Source organism: Danaus plexippus, chromosome 11 (assembly GCF_018135715.1).
Source record: "Danaus plexippus chromosome 11, MEX_DaPlex, whole genome shotgun sequence".
NCBI classification, from domain to species: Eukaryota; Metazoa; Arthropoda; class Insecta; order Lepidoptera; family Nymphalidae; genus Danaus; species Danaus plexippus.
Window position 1 is genome coordinate 3,825,252 of NC_083544.1, and position 19,496 is coordinate 3,844,747.

Sequence of the window (19,496 nt, forward strand, 5' to 3'; positions counted from 1 at the left end):
ACGGGACTCGTTTCATTTTCAATCGATATTGAAAGGCTGGAGCAAACAAAACAACGTCTCTGCTTTAAGCATGTAGCATCACTTATTGATTTCCTTTGTTGGTTCTCGCTTTTCTGTTCATTGGAGATAAAAAAACAAGCTTACATTCATGCAATATATACGTAGTGAGTATATTTTTTTAGTAATAAATTAACTTACTGCGTATATATATTTCATGTTTCTTTAAGGCGGGTATTTTAATCATAAAAATATTTGAATTGCAGATCGTACTCTTTATTAACCACATTTTATTTTCGAGACTGAGTGTCCTGAAGACGTATGTGGCATTTTAAACATCTTTAATACAGGCATACCGGTCGTTAGGCTGGAATGCAAGTGCATTTTCGTATGAGACGTGAGACTATTCAGTGAGATATTACCTGCCTTTTTGAATATAAAAAACTAAAGCCTTATTTAAACTAGTTATCAAGGATATTTCAGACAGCCCTCGAGTGTGTATTCAGTATACATTTGTGGTATTCACATTATTCGATACAGGTGACAATATAAATTATTAAACCACCTTCACATTTTTAGCATACCATGTATGTATGTCATTATATCCCTTTCCTATACCTTACCCTTCATTAATATATACCTTTACAGTGATATTGTAAGTAACATTTTACATAACTTTTATTCATTTTGAACAAGTCTAGCGGAATTGATCCATTTATTTATATAACAGAATCAATGTAAGCTTTTGTGATTTTGTTTTATTGATATTTCAGAAGACGACATTTCTAACTGCTATTAATAGAGACTAGATTCGTGGAGTCCATAAAGTTGGTTAGATATAGTAATACACTAAGGAATAACTTTTAGGTTAATTTTGTGCGTATATCGTAAATGACCCATCGGTATTAGTTTCAATATAAAGCATTACACTATCAATATTGATGTAACGTGTTTGTATCCATTACGATAACATTAGTTTGAATATACAGAGGTATAAATTATGATACCGCGTAATTAAATGTTATTACTAAATACGTGTTAATTCAATCAAAATATTTTAATTATTTTAATATGTTTAAAGTTTTAAACTTATTAATATTATTTGTTGTAATATATTATGTTTATGGAATGTTTTGTTATTAATATATTTTGAATTGTTTCAATAACTTTATTAAAAGAAATAATTGCTTTAGATTAAAGTAATGAAACATTGTTCAATTGAAATTAAAGTGAGCAATTTTGTTAGCAAAAGTTTTTCCATCATCACCATGTTATTAATAAGTTAAGTCGTTTACAACTGACTCAAGAGGTATATTTTATTAAATTAACAGAAATATTTCAATACACAAGTTACACGAATCCGCCAATCTAGCGTCGTTGGAATTCCTATTAAGTTTTACGTATAGAACGTATATGGTTCCTGAACACTCAATATATTACGTTGCTGGAGATGAAAGCTAGGAAGGATCTCGACATCTGACCTAACGGATATTAGTAGTCAACCAACAACCAAGAATCTACAGGAAGTAGTTGTCCGGCCCCCAGGGTAATCCGTGCGAAGTGTTATGAATCTGATTCATCTACATGACCCTGGTAAGACCTCTTACCAAGTTCTGAATGTGGAGGTTAATATATTAATAAATTGTATTCAACTAACTATTTCAATGATAACAAGAAAATTTACTCAACTATCGTCTAAAGAAAATTTGAGGCTATAAAAGCTTAATCAAAAATGACTATAAACAACGGTAAGCTATTTTTAAAATAAATCATTTACAATATTGCTTTCTCGTTATTCATTTTTAAAATTTAAAGCGGCTGATCCAGGCTATGCTATATCGTAGAATATAATGTTAAATCGATTCGCCGCCGTGGCTCTAATGGATTTAATTTTATTTTTAAAATAACAACTATTTTTTACAACACTCGCTGTAGGTATAGTAAATTTATCAACTTTATATGCTACATATATTCTAAAATATATTATTCGTTCAGTATAATTTCTTTACAAGGCCATAAGGATGGAATTAAATACAAGTGTAAAGTATAACAAAACTCTTACGAGTAATTCTTTAGGAAGTTGTGTTCTATATGAAAAACATATGAAGTACGTATTAAGTAATATTACTGTAAATCTTTACGAGACATTAATAGGACATATATGAGATTTTTTGGAAACCTGTTTCATGAATTCGGCGTTCTCGTCAATATAAGCTTACAAAATAACATCGTTTTATATACCAATATATATTTATTGAAGGACTATACTTTACCCACTTTTTATCTATTAATGGCAGTGAATAGTGAAAGCTTCTCAGTTCATAACTGTTTTGAAAGTATTCTAATCTTGTTAATATATTTCTCGTTCTCCGTTGTTATATATATATATCATTGAAATATATATATATCATTGAAATGTCTATAGAATAAACATGGTTCATAGTAATTATTCAATTTAGTATCTACAAAGAGAAATTAATTAAACTGAATTGATGTCATAACAACTGGTTTCCTATGAAGAAATAGAATTATTTATGATGGGGTTAAGTATAAAGGTATTATTTTTATTTCATTAAAAATAGAGGAAATACTGCAACAGAAGTATAGGTCTTAATAACTTGAATGACTTATATTAATGTGAATATTTATGTAACAAATAGACATACTCGCATGTACAACATAAATGATTTCAATGAGACGGTCTATACATATTCTTCGTTAAAGCGTACAATTAGTTTAGCTAGAGAGGATTTAGAGGAAATCTGCTAAGCTTCATATTGAGACCATCGATTGTCGATGTGGCTGTATAGAGGGTTTGTTAAGTGCTTTCGTATTTAATTATAGCAAATATTAAGTTATATAACAAAAAGAAGTTATGAGTTGTTATATGTTTTATTTTTATCAGAAATACGTTTTTAAGTAAAATATTTAAAACGTTATCATTATTCAAGGAGTTTTTCATATTCATGTCATTAATAGATACACTAAAGTATAATGACTTAATATGTCCAATAGTTTAACATAAAGGTGATATTTAAAGAAGCACTCGAGTTTTCTTCGTTCATTGTCGGCTGATTACGTAATATTCCAAATCAGTTGTTCTGTGAAGTGTTTGTTTATGTTTTTAACAAACATGATATGATATCTCTAAAGGTCTCATGTGAACGCGTCTGGCAGATGTCGAGTAGATGTCGGGATCGATATCTCGGCCATGAATAATTAAAATGAGCCACTTTTAAGAGTTCCCTCGCCTTAACGCTCTGATTGGGTTACACAGATTTCATTCGCGAGGTTAAGAGGAGAGCTTTATAAATTAAAAACATATTTGTGTTGGGGTGGTGTTTTCTCGCGTCTGCAAAAACATGTTTTTTTGGCATATTTTTACTGAGGTCCGTGGTATGTTATTTGCTTAATTTTGGATTAATTTTGGATTGGCTTAAAGACACACATAAATATCTACTATCAAACATAAAATTGTTGTTCAAAATTAAAGCATTTATTACATACATTTATTTGTTGCAAATGGAATTATGAATTATTACTGGAATTTGCTGTTCAGCTCGAATTAACGACCGCAATCCTTTGATTCCGCCAAACTCGTTTTCCTTTAATTCATTAAATATTTCTGCCCGCCCAAAATGTATAAAATTAAATGCAAAATTGTACATCTTTTCAAAATAACGACCTTTGCTTTAGCAGCGTCGAATTTGATATTTTTTGCCATTAAAAGATCAGAGAAAATTTTAAAATGTTTTCTATTCCGTTTCGTGTCACAATTCTTGTAAGGTTTTTTTGAATATCTCAGTTATGTTGATGGTTTTAATAATAAACAATTAATTTAAGAAATGGGTAGTAATAAGACGATTACGTGTCTATAAACCTTAACAAAACTTGTTTCAAACTTATAAGAACTATTGTAAGGAGAAAAAATAATTAATATTGCTTAAAAAAAAAATGTTTTATTTTATTTACTTAAAATATCTTTAAAAGAAGTTATAATATTAAAACCAAATATATACGATATGAAATTAAATTCAGTTCCCTTGACATCCTAAAACAAACCAAAACTTTGCTAATTCATTAATAAAGTAGTTATATGAGGTCTGAAGTTATTTAGTTTAATAACTGAATAATATTTGCGATTGGTCATCCATGTATATTAATATTGAAGCAAAATTTAAATATAGTCTTTTCTGAAGTCCCACGAAGGAATAAGTGTTCTTGAAGTAAAATTTAAATAATAAATCAGATTGGATAATTATCAAGATTAATTAATCTTACTTGCATTTATTTGAATGATAACTAAGGAAGTTATTTAAAATAAGTATATAAATTCTTACGTTTCTCACTAAAGGATACACAGTTATGGAGATGAAAAATTTTGTTTAAGATATATTTATAATTTATACCAGGATATTGTTCTTGTGTTCTAGTAGAAGTTCCTATCTGGTTTGATTCGCTTGGGAAATGCCATCATTAGTTTAATAGGTGACGTGATTATTTTATTATTGATGCGTTTCCAAAATTTGAACTTATCATCGCCCGATCCTTAATTGTTTAACCTACCCAAAACCTAATCTGATAATTATGATGGAAATAATAGTTTTTGAAACTGTATATTCCAGAAGTGATGCTAATTTTCGAATAGAAAATATGACTTCTTGGAAGCTTCAGCTCTTGGAGTTATCACTTGACCTCACCTATGTTCAGGTTTAAACTGGTAACAAACTAAACTAGTAACAAATTGCATCGTCACAACGTTACCGATAACAGAATTGTCTTAAATACTTTGATGGAACTTCTCAAACCTGCATAAAAACACTTATAGTTTCCAGCTTAAATAATCTCGGTAACAGCTTCGTTAATACCAGCGTTTTATAGCAGTTTCTTGGCAGTATCTAAAAGATACGATGTTGACCCTTTAAATTCATATTATTTTTCTGACAGACCAAGGATGCTTAGTAATAAATACTTAATCGTCAGTGTGAATTTTCCAATGGGATTCTCTTTGATAGCTAGTTAGTCCATTCGGTTCCAAAAGGTTCAATCGGTTACTTCAGCCAACAGTATTAATTTAAACTCTGATAGCATGTTATAGAGAAACATTTCAAGGCTTTTGAAATTAAGCAAATTACCAGGTTTGAAAACAGCTAGCAAAAGCTTATGTTTTTAACATGCTACCAACTTCGCTGTCTTTTGACATTTGTATTCTGTTGGTATACTTATATAATGGAAACTATCAATTTTAATGTTTAGAATGATTTAAATAAGCAAAGCTTTTATAACTACTGCTAAAAATGTTTAGTCTACACTGTTTGTGTTCCTTTGTTGAAAAAATTTCACTTAAATTTTATAACTCATCTTTGAAATAGACCTCTAAATACTGTAATTATATCAGGGCTTAGTTCAGTAATGGTCCTGTAAAAAAAAGCAAGTATATGTAGACTATATAGAAGGATATTAATCAGAATATCCTAATCCCCGGCTGTGTCTTAGATTGGTTGTTATACAAAGATTTTTTTTAAATTTTCTACTTGGTAACGCTTGACTGTCCTTCCACCAGTGGGGAGGTAGAAATAAAGTCGTAGGTTTAGAACACATTATCACAGTAGCAGCCTATTCACAGTTTTCTTGAAGACGCCCAAATTATGATTCGATTGAAACACAGAATTAGGCATACTATTCCAATCTTTTTCTTAGACCGGATAGGTCTAGCTGCAAAATATTATTGGCGTACGTATCAACAGCTTTCCGTTTTTTTTATGATTATATTTTAAGTACCGTTTTTGTCCGAAAAACTAAAACCTGCTGCGTCTTTCGGTGAATGTATATATATATATATATATATATCTATATATAAATAATACATAAATTTCAGCATGATACTTCTATCCATTTGAAGTGGTTGCAATATATATCACAAAATGGTCAACATATCAGAATGATTTCTTTAAGGCAGTTCTGAAATATATTCTTCAATTCCAGTTTATAACCAGAAGATGTATAAATAGGATATGATCAAACACAAATGAGCAACCATTGAATTGTGTGATCCTTGAAGCATTAAAAATTATTTAATATTAACTAAAAAATAAATCTCTCATATGGAAATACTCATAAAACCGTAATGGGTTGCAAAAATAGGACCGTAATAAAAGAGTTTAAACAATTATATTAACTTCGTAATTATAAATTATTAATTTAATGTACAAGAAATGAGCCTGGTATATCAAACACCTAAAAACACACAATGGTGTTGAAGCACGACAATCGTCGGTAAGTTCTTCGACTTTCACTTCGGATAGAGTTGATCCTCATGAATCCCATGGTGAACCATTGACTCCAGGAGTCCATTGACATCCGGACAAGTCTTAGCATTCCAAACATGAAACGACATGGAAGATTTACCACGACAATTTAGCGGTCCTGTTAGAGCATCCGGGTTCGAAGCAGGAATTGAACGCGCAAGTGGAAACTTTCTAAAATACTGTTTATATTTCATAAGCTCAAAATCGTTATGCTCATAAAAACAAAGAAAATTCGTTCAAGGTAAAAATGAGGAGGAAAAAACCGGGAATTAATTAAAAATCTACGTATAGCCAAAGTTCTAAGCGACAATAATCATAGTCACCAACTAGCTAGGGCGTTTAGATCAATTCTAGAATTAGTTTAAGGAATTTCGGCGCAAACCGCACAATATCACAATAACTTTGACCGGGCAAAACATGAAGTAGACTTGGACAAAAATACTTTTGAGTATTCGAAAACCATTTTTAATAAAGAACGCGGAAAGCTTCTGTTGATCAACGAATAAACTTACGACCATTTTAAAAGCACAAATGAAGTGTCAGACTATATAGGGATCCTGAAGGACAAAAATCTGAAATTCCTCGCGTCGACTCCACCAACGATAGTGGAAATAAGTTATCAAATTAAGAGAAAATGGTGTAAATCTGCAACAGAACCCGATACCATCCCATATATAGTGTTTAACAAATATTCATCGGTTCGTAAATATCTTAGAAATATATACGGTAAAATCTGGTCAAGGAAGCAAATCCTGGAGTCCTTCGGGAAAGCAATTTTTGTCCTCATTCCCAAAAAAGATCAAGTTACGGATCCGAAATATACTAGACCGATAGCCTTAACAAACACCATGGCTAAAATCTTTTTCTCAGTTCTAAAAACGAAAATGACGCCATTCACGCTTAATATCAGGTATTTTAGGCCAAATCACCAGAAGGGTTTTTTACCGGAGACTTCTGGATGCCTAGAATACAACGCTTTGTTGTCGAAGAGCTTAAAAGATGCTAGAAAAAGCAAGAGGCATATTACAGTTTGTTGGATAGACTTAGAGAATGCGTTCGGCTCGATACAACATGAATTAATGCTATTCGCGCTAAAATGGTATAACTTTTGAATACTAGTTAGTGATATGATCGCGTCATATTACTCAAAATTAAAGTTTTCTGTACTAACTAAAGACGGCGTTTAAAAAACTTACAATGTTACAATGTAGGACTATTTCAGGGCTGTTGTTTGTCTTCAATAATATTTAATATTGTAATTAACATTTTAGTAGACAAACTAATAAGCAAGGAGAAAAAATGGGGGTATCCGTTCATGTTTGATAATAAATACACAGAATCTATTTTAGCCTTCGCGTGACAGATGACTCTCCCAGATCAGAGTAATTTAGTAAGATGGGATAAAGGTACCGAAAAAACTTGCTACATCTGCGGGGAGACAGTTGGAACTTGTAAGCATTTGCTGGTGGGGTGTAGGGTACTCTTGGATAGCGGTCAATACTCTCATCGTCATTATAAGATTTTAGAAATCATAAGTGAAGTGGTTAGTCTTTCGGTAGCAAGAACGCAAAAAGAAATAACCACAAACCAGCGATCAATAGGTTTTGTGAGAGAAGGTACTAGGGCTACAAAATCAAACGCCAAGCCTTACTCTATCATTAAAACGGCTCCGTATTGGTATGAGAAGCAATGTAAAATCCCAGAGGATATTTGTGCAACGGCATCCAGACCGAACATATTTTTATATTCGCGAACTTTAAAGTACGTTGTGATAAAAGAGCTCATGGTTCCTTGGGAAATCATCCCAGAAGGCCATACCATCAAGGTCAACAAATTTGGTTAGGTATAGAGAGGAGCTTGGACAGTGAAGGTGAGCATTTAGCGCGCGTTACATAGGGGCCCCTGAAACCTACATCTGGATCACAAGTCCCAGGCACTGTTGAAGCTCCTCTCCCTGCAAGCGATGGATCTGGCACCCGCGCGGTGAATCCATTGAATGCTGAGAGGTTTTGTCTCTTGTTTGAGAAAAAAGAAATATATATATTTTATATGAAATATAAGTAATAACAAAACGTTATTACACTATAAAAATAATATGTCTAAAGGAATCTTAGGATTTTATTACCCTCGTATTAAGTAGGATTTTTACAAAAACGTCAATATTTAACAGCAAAAGAATTTAAGCCTTTGGCTTATTTAATTTGAAGTTCGAAACGAATTATGCAAAGACATCATTAAATTTAATTATTAAAAGTCGCGGTGCTAGCTATATAAGCGTTGGAATATTTTTAATTATTGATTTGATGTTTATTTTTGTTGCAGGTAAGCTAGCGGCAGCAAGGTTTGGATAATTATATATTTTTGGTCACATACCGATATCGAGTAATAGTCCAAGTGGTGGTGGTGATGGTGGTATAGTCCAAGTGATTGGAGGGATATTTCTCGTTTGCAGGCTGGCAGTATCAACCGCAGTCAAAAAATTAGCGTAACGTAGATTTTACTTTCAGGCACTATCAAAAACCCATAAGGTTACAAGAAAAGAGATATTGCACATTTTAATTTCTTCTGAATACACTACGAGTACATCTGGAACAATACCTTCCAGTGTCCGAATCCGAAAGTGATCACTTAACAGCAGTGGACTGTCTATTTGTTTGTGACTTTTGTAAATTAAATTGCCAATACTAAAATGGCGATCAAGAAACTTAACTTTTTGTTTTTAAAGTACAATAATGATGTGAATGTAGAAAGACTAACAAAATAATATTTTGTTTAATTTATATGTCATTCGATAAAATTTAATACGATGTGCTTTCGTTTGAGTTAAAACGTTAATTGTTACTTAAAATAATACAAGAATTTTTTCACACTTCAATACAATATTATTTTCCAAAAGTGAAATGGTTGGGTCACAATTGTTCACTGGTTCATAAAATTTGAGCAAGGTCCATAACCTTTTCAAATAGAGGGTGTTGCATGGGATATTTAATGTCCGCGATCGATTTTCTTCCCATAAATATTTTATTTGATCAAGTTCTTTATTGAGAAGGATAAAAAGTTTATATGATCTGGTATTAACAAAAAAGATTGAGGTCCGATATTAAATTTAAAATTAGAATCCTTTGAAAACACATGCAGTTAAACTCTTTTTAGAAAACAACGATAAATTTGTGATAATTAAGTTTGCTGATTTTGACCAAACGGGAGATGGAATTTGTTAAATGGTTAAGGGTGAAATATCTCATTGAACCATTTTGAAATATGGTTACTCTTGTACATGTGAGTATGAGACTTGGTGACCGAAACTATGACAATTGGGTAAATGGGTATTTGAACGATTCTTGAACCCAGTTTTTATATAAACTAAAATCATGAACTTTTTTATAAATTAATATTCCTATTCAAATATAAAACTGCCTTATAAGATCAGATTCAGTCAGTTATGACGTACAGAGAACTGAGGCAAAATATTGTTTTTAAATAATCAATGACAATCATTCTTCTGATGACATGAAATTTTTGAAATTATTCTTTAATTGTTTTTACTATTATTTGTCGTAGAGTGAGACGTTTGCCTACATATTTAAACATAATCAGCTTATATTATATCTAAAGTGTGTGTACTATATTTTTAAGTCATGTTCACAGGCAGTTCCCTTTAAGGCTGGTAAAGTATTAGCATACCTTGTATTGCAGATATCTATGGGCGAGGGTAACTACTTACTAATGCTTGCGGCACGTTAAAAAGTGTCGCTTAAGAATTCAAGTGCTTGTGGCTTATGAAACATACCTAATGATTACAAAGTATAATATTATTAATATATATGTAGCATAATTTACATCTAAGAGATAACTTAAAATAACTTATTATGAAGTATGGAATATTTTAATTAATATATTATTTCTTCAACGAAACTTACTGCTAAAATGTGTGTATGTTGCTATTATCAAAAAATTTACACAATTGGTCAAACATGACTACTTTTCAGATAACTGAGGTTTACAAACAATTTGTTTTTTTCCTTTAATTCTTGATGCAGTATATTTGGTATTTTTCTTTGATACTGTGTTTTTGAAGAGGCCTAAAATTTGTCCACTATCAGTTATAATTTTCACCTTGGTTAGTAGTATATTTTTACGTTGGTTTAATGTTATAGTCACTTTTGCTGAGGTGAAAAACAACACAGAGTTTTAGTTCTTTAATTTTATTTAGCAAATATTGCAATTAAACATTTGAAAGTACTCCTATTTTAATGAAATAACCCTGAAAAAAGTCACTCATAATATATTGCTGACTGTAATTAATTTATGTGACATTGAATTTTCTATTTTATTTGTGCCCTTTTTCGTACCCAAAGGACTTTTCAATATCCCTCATAATTATAAATTTGGACGAATACATCCATTTCAAAAATGTATGATACACAGCTATTTGACAAATTGATATATCGTCTTCAGCGTAGTCTTTTCATGTAAAACTCTTAATCAAGAAAAAAATACTACGAATATGTCAGATACATTTTATATGAGAAAGAAATAAGCTCATCATACAATATATGTACATAAATAGTAACAGTGAAACATTAAGATATCAATCTAATAAATAATAATATCACATGATTTAACATTTGACATTTACAAAAAAAAAAAAAAATGGATAATCGAATGGGTAGAATAAGCTATTAAAAGTACGGTTTATTCTTAGTAAATTACTCTTTTAATCAACTTCAAATGACACTATGAACTAATGGAGGTCGACATTACGTTACAATAAATGACATTTTCATAAAACGTATTCACGTTACCTCTCATAATGTTTTTGGTCTATAAGCAAGAAATTAACAAAGCGGGCGTGGTGATATAGAATGACAACGGACTAGGGAATATCAGAAATAGAAATGTCGTGTGTGTACAAGCCTTTTGCTCTTTACGAACGTTTTAACACTTAATTTTCTTTGTGGTTTCTTTTTATTTAAACACAAAAACACTGAAAACAATTCTACTTAGTCATTAGTTGTTTGAATATTTCATATTAAATAATAAAATTACAGCTGTAATCAGTAAAAATACTTAAGGAATATATGTATACAAATGCAAAGAGTTTTGTGTGATAATAATTCTAATTTATCTACTTGTGAAATCTGTTCAAAGCGAATTATTGGAGAATAATGAAAGTATTAATAGCAAAACTTGCGATGTAAAATTATGCTTACTATGGACTATGGTACAAAGACCACGTTTGACAATTTAAAAGACGTTTTCTTAAAATGACACAAAACCTTTATTTTTGGCAGGAATAAAACGCTTGCTGGTAATACAACGTATAATAGTTGGCTTACAATTATATTCAAATATTAATTAATATGATTTAGAATAGTATTTGTAAGAATAATCATTGATTATATTTCAAGTTGTGAACGAAGTTATTTTTGTGTCATCCTATTTTTGATGTTAAATGTAACTTGGCCCTGTTTCTTAATTTGAATTCTTGTCGTTTTGAAATAAAATTAAGATATAAGAGCATTAACATTCTATTCAGTGACAGTGAAATAAAAGAAACTTAATATTACTTCAGTCGCTTCATCGTTAATTGAATTGACAGTTATTTGATTGCTATTGTTTCTCTGTTTCTTTCAAACAATATTTAAATATTGAAATATAAAATATGCTGTTTTATAAATTCGAGTATATGAAACAGTTTCATAAGTGTAAGATAAATCAATATATATCGATTATAAAGAAAAGCCACAAAATCACTGAGTCTACCTAATGACGTCAGATAGAGAAATATAAGGGCACACCTGTAAATAAATTTGCCATAATATAAACTGTTTTTGTTTTTATTTATTTGATATGTCAGACTGCACAGGTGTGACAGTTATCTTCCTCACGCAAGTGCCAAAATAAACAATGTTTAAACATTATTTTATGGTAGCATGAATTGCTTATACATAGATCCGTTTAAACAATTAGTACAGAGTTTGAAAAGCTTCTTTACATATAATATTTTCAAGTATACAGTAAACGGTCATTTCAGTGTATAAATCTTATTAAAAAAATAATTTATTTGGTATTTTATATGTTAATTTTAATACAATTTTCTATTTGATGCCTTGATGATTTTAGCTGGTTACAAATTTTACCACGAAACATTTACCGGACACTTGGGTAGTCCCGCAACTAATCTCCTTCACTTTTTCATTGTTATGTCCGAAAATTCATACAGGTCCGTCACGCAGATAAGGGGAAAAGCGGCAATTGACTCTTTCAAAGACACTTTTTAAATTTCGGGCATTATCTGCTAAAGACTGGTGTTGTGGAAGAGTTGTCATATATTATATAATCTCTGGTAAAGTTGTAGAGGATCAAAACCAAGATTTCTAGTATCTTCAAGGGCTGGTCGTAACCATGGAATTTAAAAATAACGTTATATCATGACAGTAATATTCCATCACTCTTATTATTTTCGTAAAAAATTAAAAAGGTATTATTGATTTATTTATAACACGCGATTGAATTTACAGGCAACAGCTAGTATACCATAAAATACGTAACTATAATTTAGTAATAGTAGAAAATTTCTGTCTACAAATTGCTTTTGTTTCGCAATCATGACCCTAACAGCAAGCGATGTTTGTTCGGAAGCACACTGAAATTGAAAAACCCAATTTGTTAGAGTCACCGCTTCAGCCATTTTAAAACTGTGTAATATTTTTACACTTCGTTCTGACAAAGGCCGATGTGGCAAAATTACAGTCTCTATTTAAATGATAATGAGTTTCTCTAATGCTTCCTTGATGTTTGCATATAATATCATAATTTAAATTTGTCGAGTCAAGCGTACCTTCATGAGCGGTATTTACATATTTAATGTATTATAACAGCTTAAATATTTGCGAAACGAAAATACACATAAACTGCAGCTTCTGTACACAAGATCGATACGAACATCGCATAAGTATAATTTTAATGTTTGGAAGTAGGTATATTTGTAAACGAGTGTAAGTTTTTCATCTAAATGTGTAGGAATTCGCTTTAGATTAGGTTTTTATTTTAATAGGGATTATAAATCTAGAATATCAACATCTCAGCAATTAAAGAATTTTTTTTCTTTTGGACGAATCGAGTGAATAATATAAAAAGTATAAATGATAAAATATGAAACACAAAACAATAACGAGACTTAGATAAACAAAAAATAATAATAATAATAATAATAATATGAAAAATGTAATAATTATAAGCAAATAAAAGAATGGATTAAGTAAAACAAACGGCGAAATGAATTTATACAAGAAAGTAAAACATTGTGCTCTTTAAAAATGTCTTATATTACAATATTTAATGTATTATTTTTGTTGTCCCCCTGAATTGGGGTTTAGCCAGAATTTTTCTAATATAAATTTCATGGGTATTGAGGTATTGATTAGGGTGAAAGGTTTGAATATTCGAAAATTTTACAAAATAACGTTCTTGCAATTACAACAAGATGAGTCAAACTTGTTACACAAGATAGCAAAGCCTAACGTGTTAATATCGTTAAAAAAGTTTACTCAGCTTTAAACCTTAAATATATATATTATTCAAATAAAAAGTTTCTCAAAATATCATTCCATTAAATACTTTATTACAATAAAATAAATCCATTAAAGTATAACATTTTCTGGATATAACAATTTTTTGGGCACACTGATTTTGTAACTACTTTCAAAACGCAACCTTTATTTAGATTGACTTATGTTCATAAGTTTATGTCATGTTACTGAATTATTGTAATTTCGTTAATGAACAATACCATGACTTATATTGTATTATTACAATACCATGACTTATATTATTATTTTCATTCACTATTGTGGCCCCATCTATCGTCATCTTTTGTTGGGATCTTTATGAATATTAAACTTCTTACAATATATTGCTTTCAGGTTACGCTTAAATGGAATATTTTATAGCAGAGATAAATTATTGTTAACCTAATTTATCCCCTATGTACACAAACTCTCGGCTATTCAGGGCGAGTGAACAGAAAAAACGGTCAATAAATTGTTGGAAGTCCTAATAAAAGCAAGTTTCGTTTATATATTTGCTAGTACTTGAGACTCTTACTATTTGCCAATCCTCCAAGATTTTGTTAACATGTCAGCAGACATATGTATTTCATAAACAACTAGAGTTTACCTGCGAATTTAAAGTTTTCTATCGAAGGTATTTTTATTCCAATTTTGTAGAAATTGTTTTTTTTTTATTAAAATTAGCAAGGTGGCTTACAACAATATCACCCAATCATCAGCCTATCGGAGCCCACTGCTGAGCAAAGGCTTCTTCTCACATGGAGGAGGTTAGAGCATTAATCAACACGCTTGCTCAAGACGGGTTGGCGATTTCAATCTTATAATTTGAAATTATAAGACCAGGTTTCCTCACGATGTTTTCCTTCACCGTCTGTCAGTGGTGTCTAAATACTCTTAGAAATCACATATGACTCGGAAAAATCACATTGGTACTTGCCAGGTTTCGAACCCGCGCCCTCATGCTTGAGAGGCGGTCTTTTAACCTCCAGGCCACCACGACACTTATCTAATTTTTAAGTTGGAGAAAATATTCTCATAAGTATTGTAGTAAAAAAATACTAAGTGACTTATATTTACGAGTATTTATTTTAGGTTTTGTTTATAGTATTATTATTTTTAGTTGGCAATGACACAATCTCTCTAATTCTTCATAAGGTAGACACGTTGTCACCTTTTGTTTGAAATCAATCAATTTAAGTCTGCTAAACTAGTTTCTGAGCTAAAGACAAATTTTGCAAGAGCGGAGCTGCGGACCACGAAAGAGCTTATGTTTAGAAAGAATGTTTTCCGTACTTCGTGATTAACACAAGGTCAGTTTATGTGTTAGAGAAACAAACAAAACATTTTCTAATTTGCATAGTTATTTGTTTACAATATAAGTTATTATTGTTAATGCAGTAATAACTTGTATAATTTGAATTAATTTTATTTCATGTCTTATACTTAATATGTCCTTTGGCGACGTCTTCTTCAATTAATATGGTATTTTTAGACGATCTATTTAAGAAATCGCCCATTGATTACATACAATTTTAATGTGGTCCCGTAGATTTAAATAAAATACGAATAATCATTAAATTTTCATTGAAGTAAGTATTTTTATTTTTCATTTTGTTAATTTAATTATTCATATCTGTATGTAACATAATTTTACTTAATAATTGTGTATTATATAACACGATAATAGCTTTTCATATGTGAACATTACTTCAAAGAAAGTTAATCCGTTCCCGTTTACCCCAGAAAGTGAAAATCTTTGAGCCTTCTCAAGTATCTATCTTAAACTCAGATAAGGTAAATTTTTTCCACTCTAATGAGAATTTGTAGGGTGACTTTAACAGTCTCGTTTAATATAATTCTTTTAATTATTCCGAAGAAAATTTTAGTTTCAATTTATATTTAATTCTTTTTAGTGGTAGGTACATAACGTCTTTAATTTATTAAAATTTTACACTGGTATGTTTGTTTGGTAATATTTATATAATTTACAAAGTAAAAATTCTTTATCATGTTTGTATGTATTATATTCAAAGTTATTGATCTAGCCTAATAGTATAGATTTCCTGGTAATCTCATCCTTTTGCTTAAGCTCCGGAAAAGTATGAGTAGTTGTTATCATAATCGAAATATATAACCACATATTACGCTGACAAGAGTACTATTCAAGGAAATCCACAATATCAATATGGAAATATTAAAGTATAAAAAAAAAATTGTGTCGAAATATATTATATAATATTTCTACCTATATACAATCTAATATAATACAATCTAATTTAAAACCCACCATAATCAGACCCCTGAAAAAAGTTAGTTAAATATTGATATAAAAAATCATTTCATTCTGATGCCTATCTCTAAAAGTAGTTGGAACAGATGCCCGCTCACGCGGTCTCAGATATAAATAGTGATCGATTTGGCGTGCAAAATTGACACTACGATAAGTGCCATGCTTGCTTCGCTTTTGATACTGGCTTGTATAGCTATCCATTGCGCTTGGAATTCAACTAAGAATTTTCATACTATTCATGTAAAATTTACACACCATAAATAATATTTTGTCATTTATATCCGAGATAATTCTTCTGAAATTTATAATTGAAAAAGTTTTCTCACAAATTATTATATTGCGTCTAAATCTTTTTTTTGTTGAGATGGAATATTCGAAGAAACAATTTTAAGATGACCTTCAAAGACCAAATTCCTTTATTAAATAACCACTTTTCATAAGAATTAGGAATACTTATCATTGTGCGTGAATATTATTAGGTTTTCTATGAAAAATCTCTTGTTCACTTTATGAAAAATGAAGTAATTGTCGAAACGAGTGTATAGTTATAACACCTTCACGGCCAAAACAACAAGTCAAAGGCACGCTCAATAGTGATATAATATCAAAACGGCCTATGAAAGGCCACAGCATCTCTATCTCTTGCGTCTACGTAACTCCGCTCATGGGAACGAACGGTCCGCGGGGTGAAAACCCTTTGGTGGAGGCGTTATACCATAAGAGGCTCACGACGTTTGAGCTGAAATGAAATTAATACAGAGGGATGAAAGGCTAGAATCGTAGGTGGTGTAATGCGCTGTGCGGTATGTTTGTCCTGCTCGCTCGGGGCTCTAGGCTGCGGCGCAGAGTCGCTCCACGACTCCAGTCGCGGTCTGCCGGCCGTCGCGACGCTCGGGGCCGCAACGCCGCGCCGCTAACCGTCACCTCGCAATCAGCCGGCTCGTGGCGGACGTTATGCACTGCTGACTGTGCTGACTGCGTGCTAGCCCGATCCCTTATACTAACAGTAGGACTCGTTTCACTCACGCCCCCATTTTTCAACAGCCCACGGCGATTACATTGTGCAGTGTCACTGGAGTATTATTTTAAGTTTCTTCGTATCTGTGATATAATCTTCAGTGTACAACATGCCGTGACATAAATACGATATATGATGATTATAGTTATAGTGAAAAAATTTTTGTTGCTATCGGTTCACTAATGGGTTAAGCTTGTTTAGGTTTATAGAGGCATTATGAATTATTTTGCGTGACATGATCATAGTTACGACACATGAGATAACATTTTAATCTGATAATCACGCAGTAAAATCATTCATTAGCACTATATCCTGGTCGAGGTTTATGTGTGAGGTTTTTTAAATCTACTACCGCTATAAAATGTGTCAAGTACGTTTTTGGTGACGTCAATATCAATATTATTTTTATACTCCTCTAGCTTTATAACGACATTATAATATAATATGTGTGTTTTTGTAACAACACTGAAAAAAATATTTATCTTACCTTATTTTATATTGACAACTTGTTGAATGTTTGCAAACAAGATATAGCTCGATTCAGTTTTAATACAATGATAAATTACTCTCAGTCGTAAGACGTAGCCTTATAATGATGATATATGTTTATTTACAACATTTCTTATTCTGACATAGAAGTGTCTTTTATACAAATAGTGAATTTTTATACTTTTCATAAACATTTAAAACGTGTAAGGATTTTCAGAAATTTTTCAATAAAGACAATACGTTTTGCATTTCTTTTCCGGGTAGTAAATTATGTTTGCGGGAAAAGACAAACTGGAGTTATTTCTTTTATGTAACGACTTTACATTTCCAGGCCCTGAATAATAAATATTAATTAATAACGTATATTCTGTTATTAAGCATTTCATTATAAAAAAATACTGAAGTTTTTATGTGCAAGTATTTTTTTAAGTTTATTTAAAAATATTATGAACGTATGAGGGTACCCAAAAATATATGGCATTAGAAGAACACTCAGATTTTATTATATATATTTTTTAGTAATGAAACATATAAAGTACTTTGAATGGAATGGAATAAATTTACTAATTATTACAAATGGTCCATCAAATTAGTCTGCTATCGTCTAAGTTCTTACAGGGTAATTAAGCACCTTTGTTTTTTATAAAATATATTTGTTAATGTTTTTCTGACAAAGCATACATTTATAAAAGTTACCTATAGTTTTGGGTGAATGAGAGTTTATAAAGGTGTTTCTTCTATTTTTAAAAGATAACAAAAATAGAAATAAAGTAAGAAAGTAAATAAATACGAATGTATGTAAAAGAATTTATACTCGAGGGACGTACTCGTTCACGGAAATTTACATGGGAATGTAATTACGTCGGATGCGATTTTACTTACTGTAACCTGTTTCTCCTTCTGTGAGATTCGTTTTGGATTTTTTCGTTATCTCTTATTTCAAATTTTATTCAAAATTTTACTTGCAGTTGATTTTAATGTGTATACTTGAAAAAACATTTAGGGCAAAGATCAATTTTGTAACTAAACACCATTTAAAACTAAATGTGTGAACCATCTGAGTTTCGTGATAGCTTGAAGTTAGATACTTAAGGGGTTCTCTATCACTTATATAACTATTAAAACTATAATCATTTATACGCTATATGAAACATTGGGTGCCATATTTTATTTTTATATATTATGTGCACTACTATGTGACGTCATTAGGTTATACCGAGAACTGGTCTATACTATTAGATAGTTAGTGATGATGGCCTCAAAATAACAGGCAATTGTACCACAGACCGCTCAATGAGTAGTAATTGATTGTATGCCTCGATCATCGTTCCGTACATAGACATAGCAATAACAGAACAAAATAGCTGTAGGTATGCTGTATTCCTATCGCCTATTGTATTTGACGTTCAATTCAAGGTTACTATTGATTATTTTACAATATATAATAATCGTGGTATTGTCTATTATATCGTTAGCCTGAATTGTAAACGAGTTATCAAAATAAAAGCTAGTAATAATTATGAGCCGTTTCATCCTTTTCTGTTGTGAGTGCATACCACGCTTTAGAGTGTTACGTTTTCTGAGTTTTGTATTTTTTTAAACGCTTATGTTTTAATGAGATTTCGCATGTGTGTGTGTTCTAGATAAAAAATTTTTAGGTATATTTAATTTAATCGGATGTTTAAGTGTAAGGGCATAAAATAATAAAATCTGATAACAGCGATTCTGTACAGTAAAAAATTTAGAAATGAAATATTAAAGGTTTTTTATTACACTATGTAACTACTAGATCTTTAGAAATAGAACTAAATGTTGTCTTC

General features: G+C 30.7%; 1 protein-coding gene across 1 annotated transcript in view; it reads left to right on the forward strand.

Annotated features, from left to right (window-relative positions):
- Nucleotides 1–19,496, forward strand: part of LOC116765445 (cAMP-specific 3',5'-cyclic phosphodiesterase) — a 225,138-nt gene that overhangs the window by 19,785 nt on the left and 185,857 nt on the right. The gene's annotated exons all lie outside the window — the stretch shown is intronic.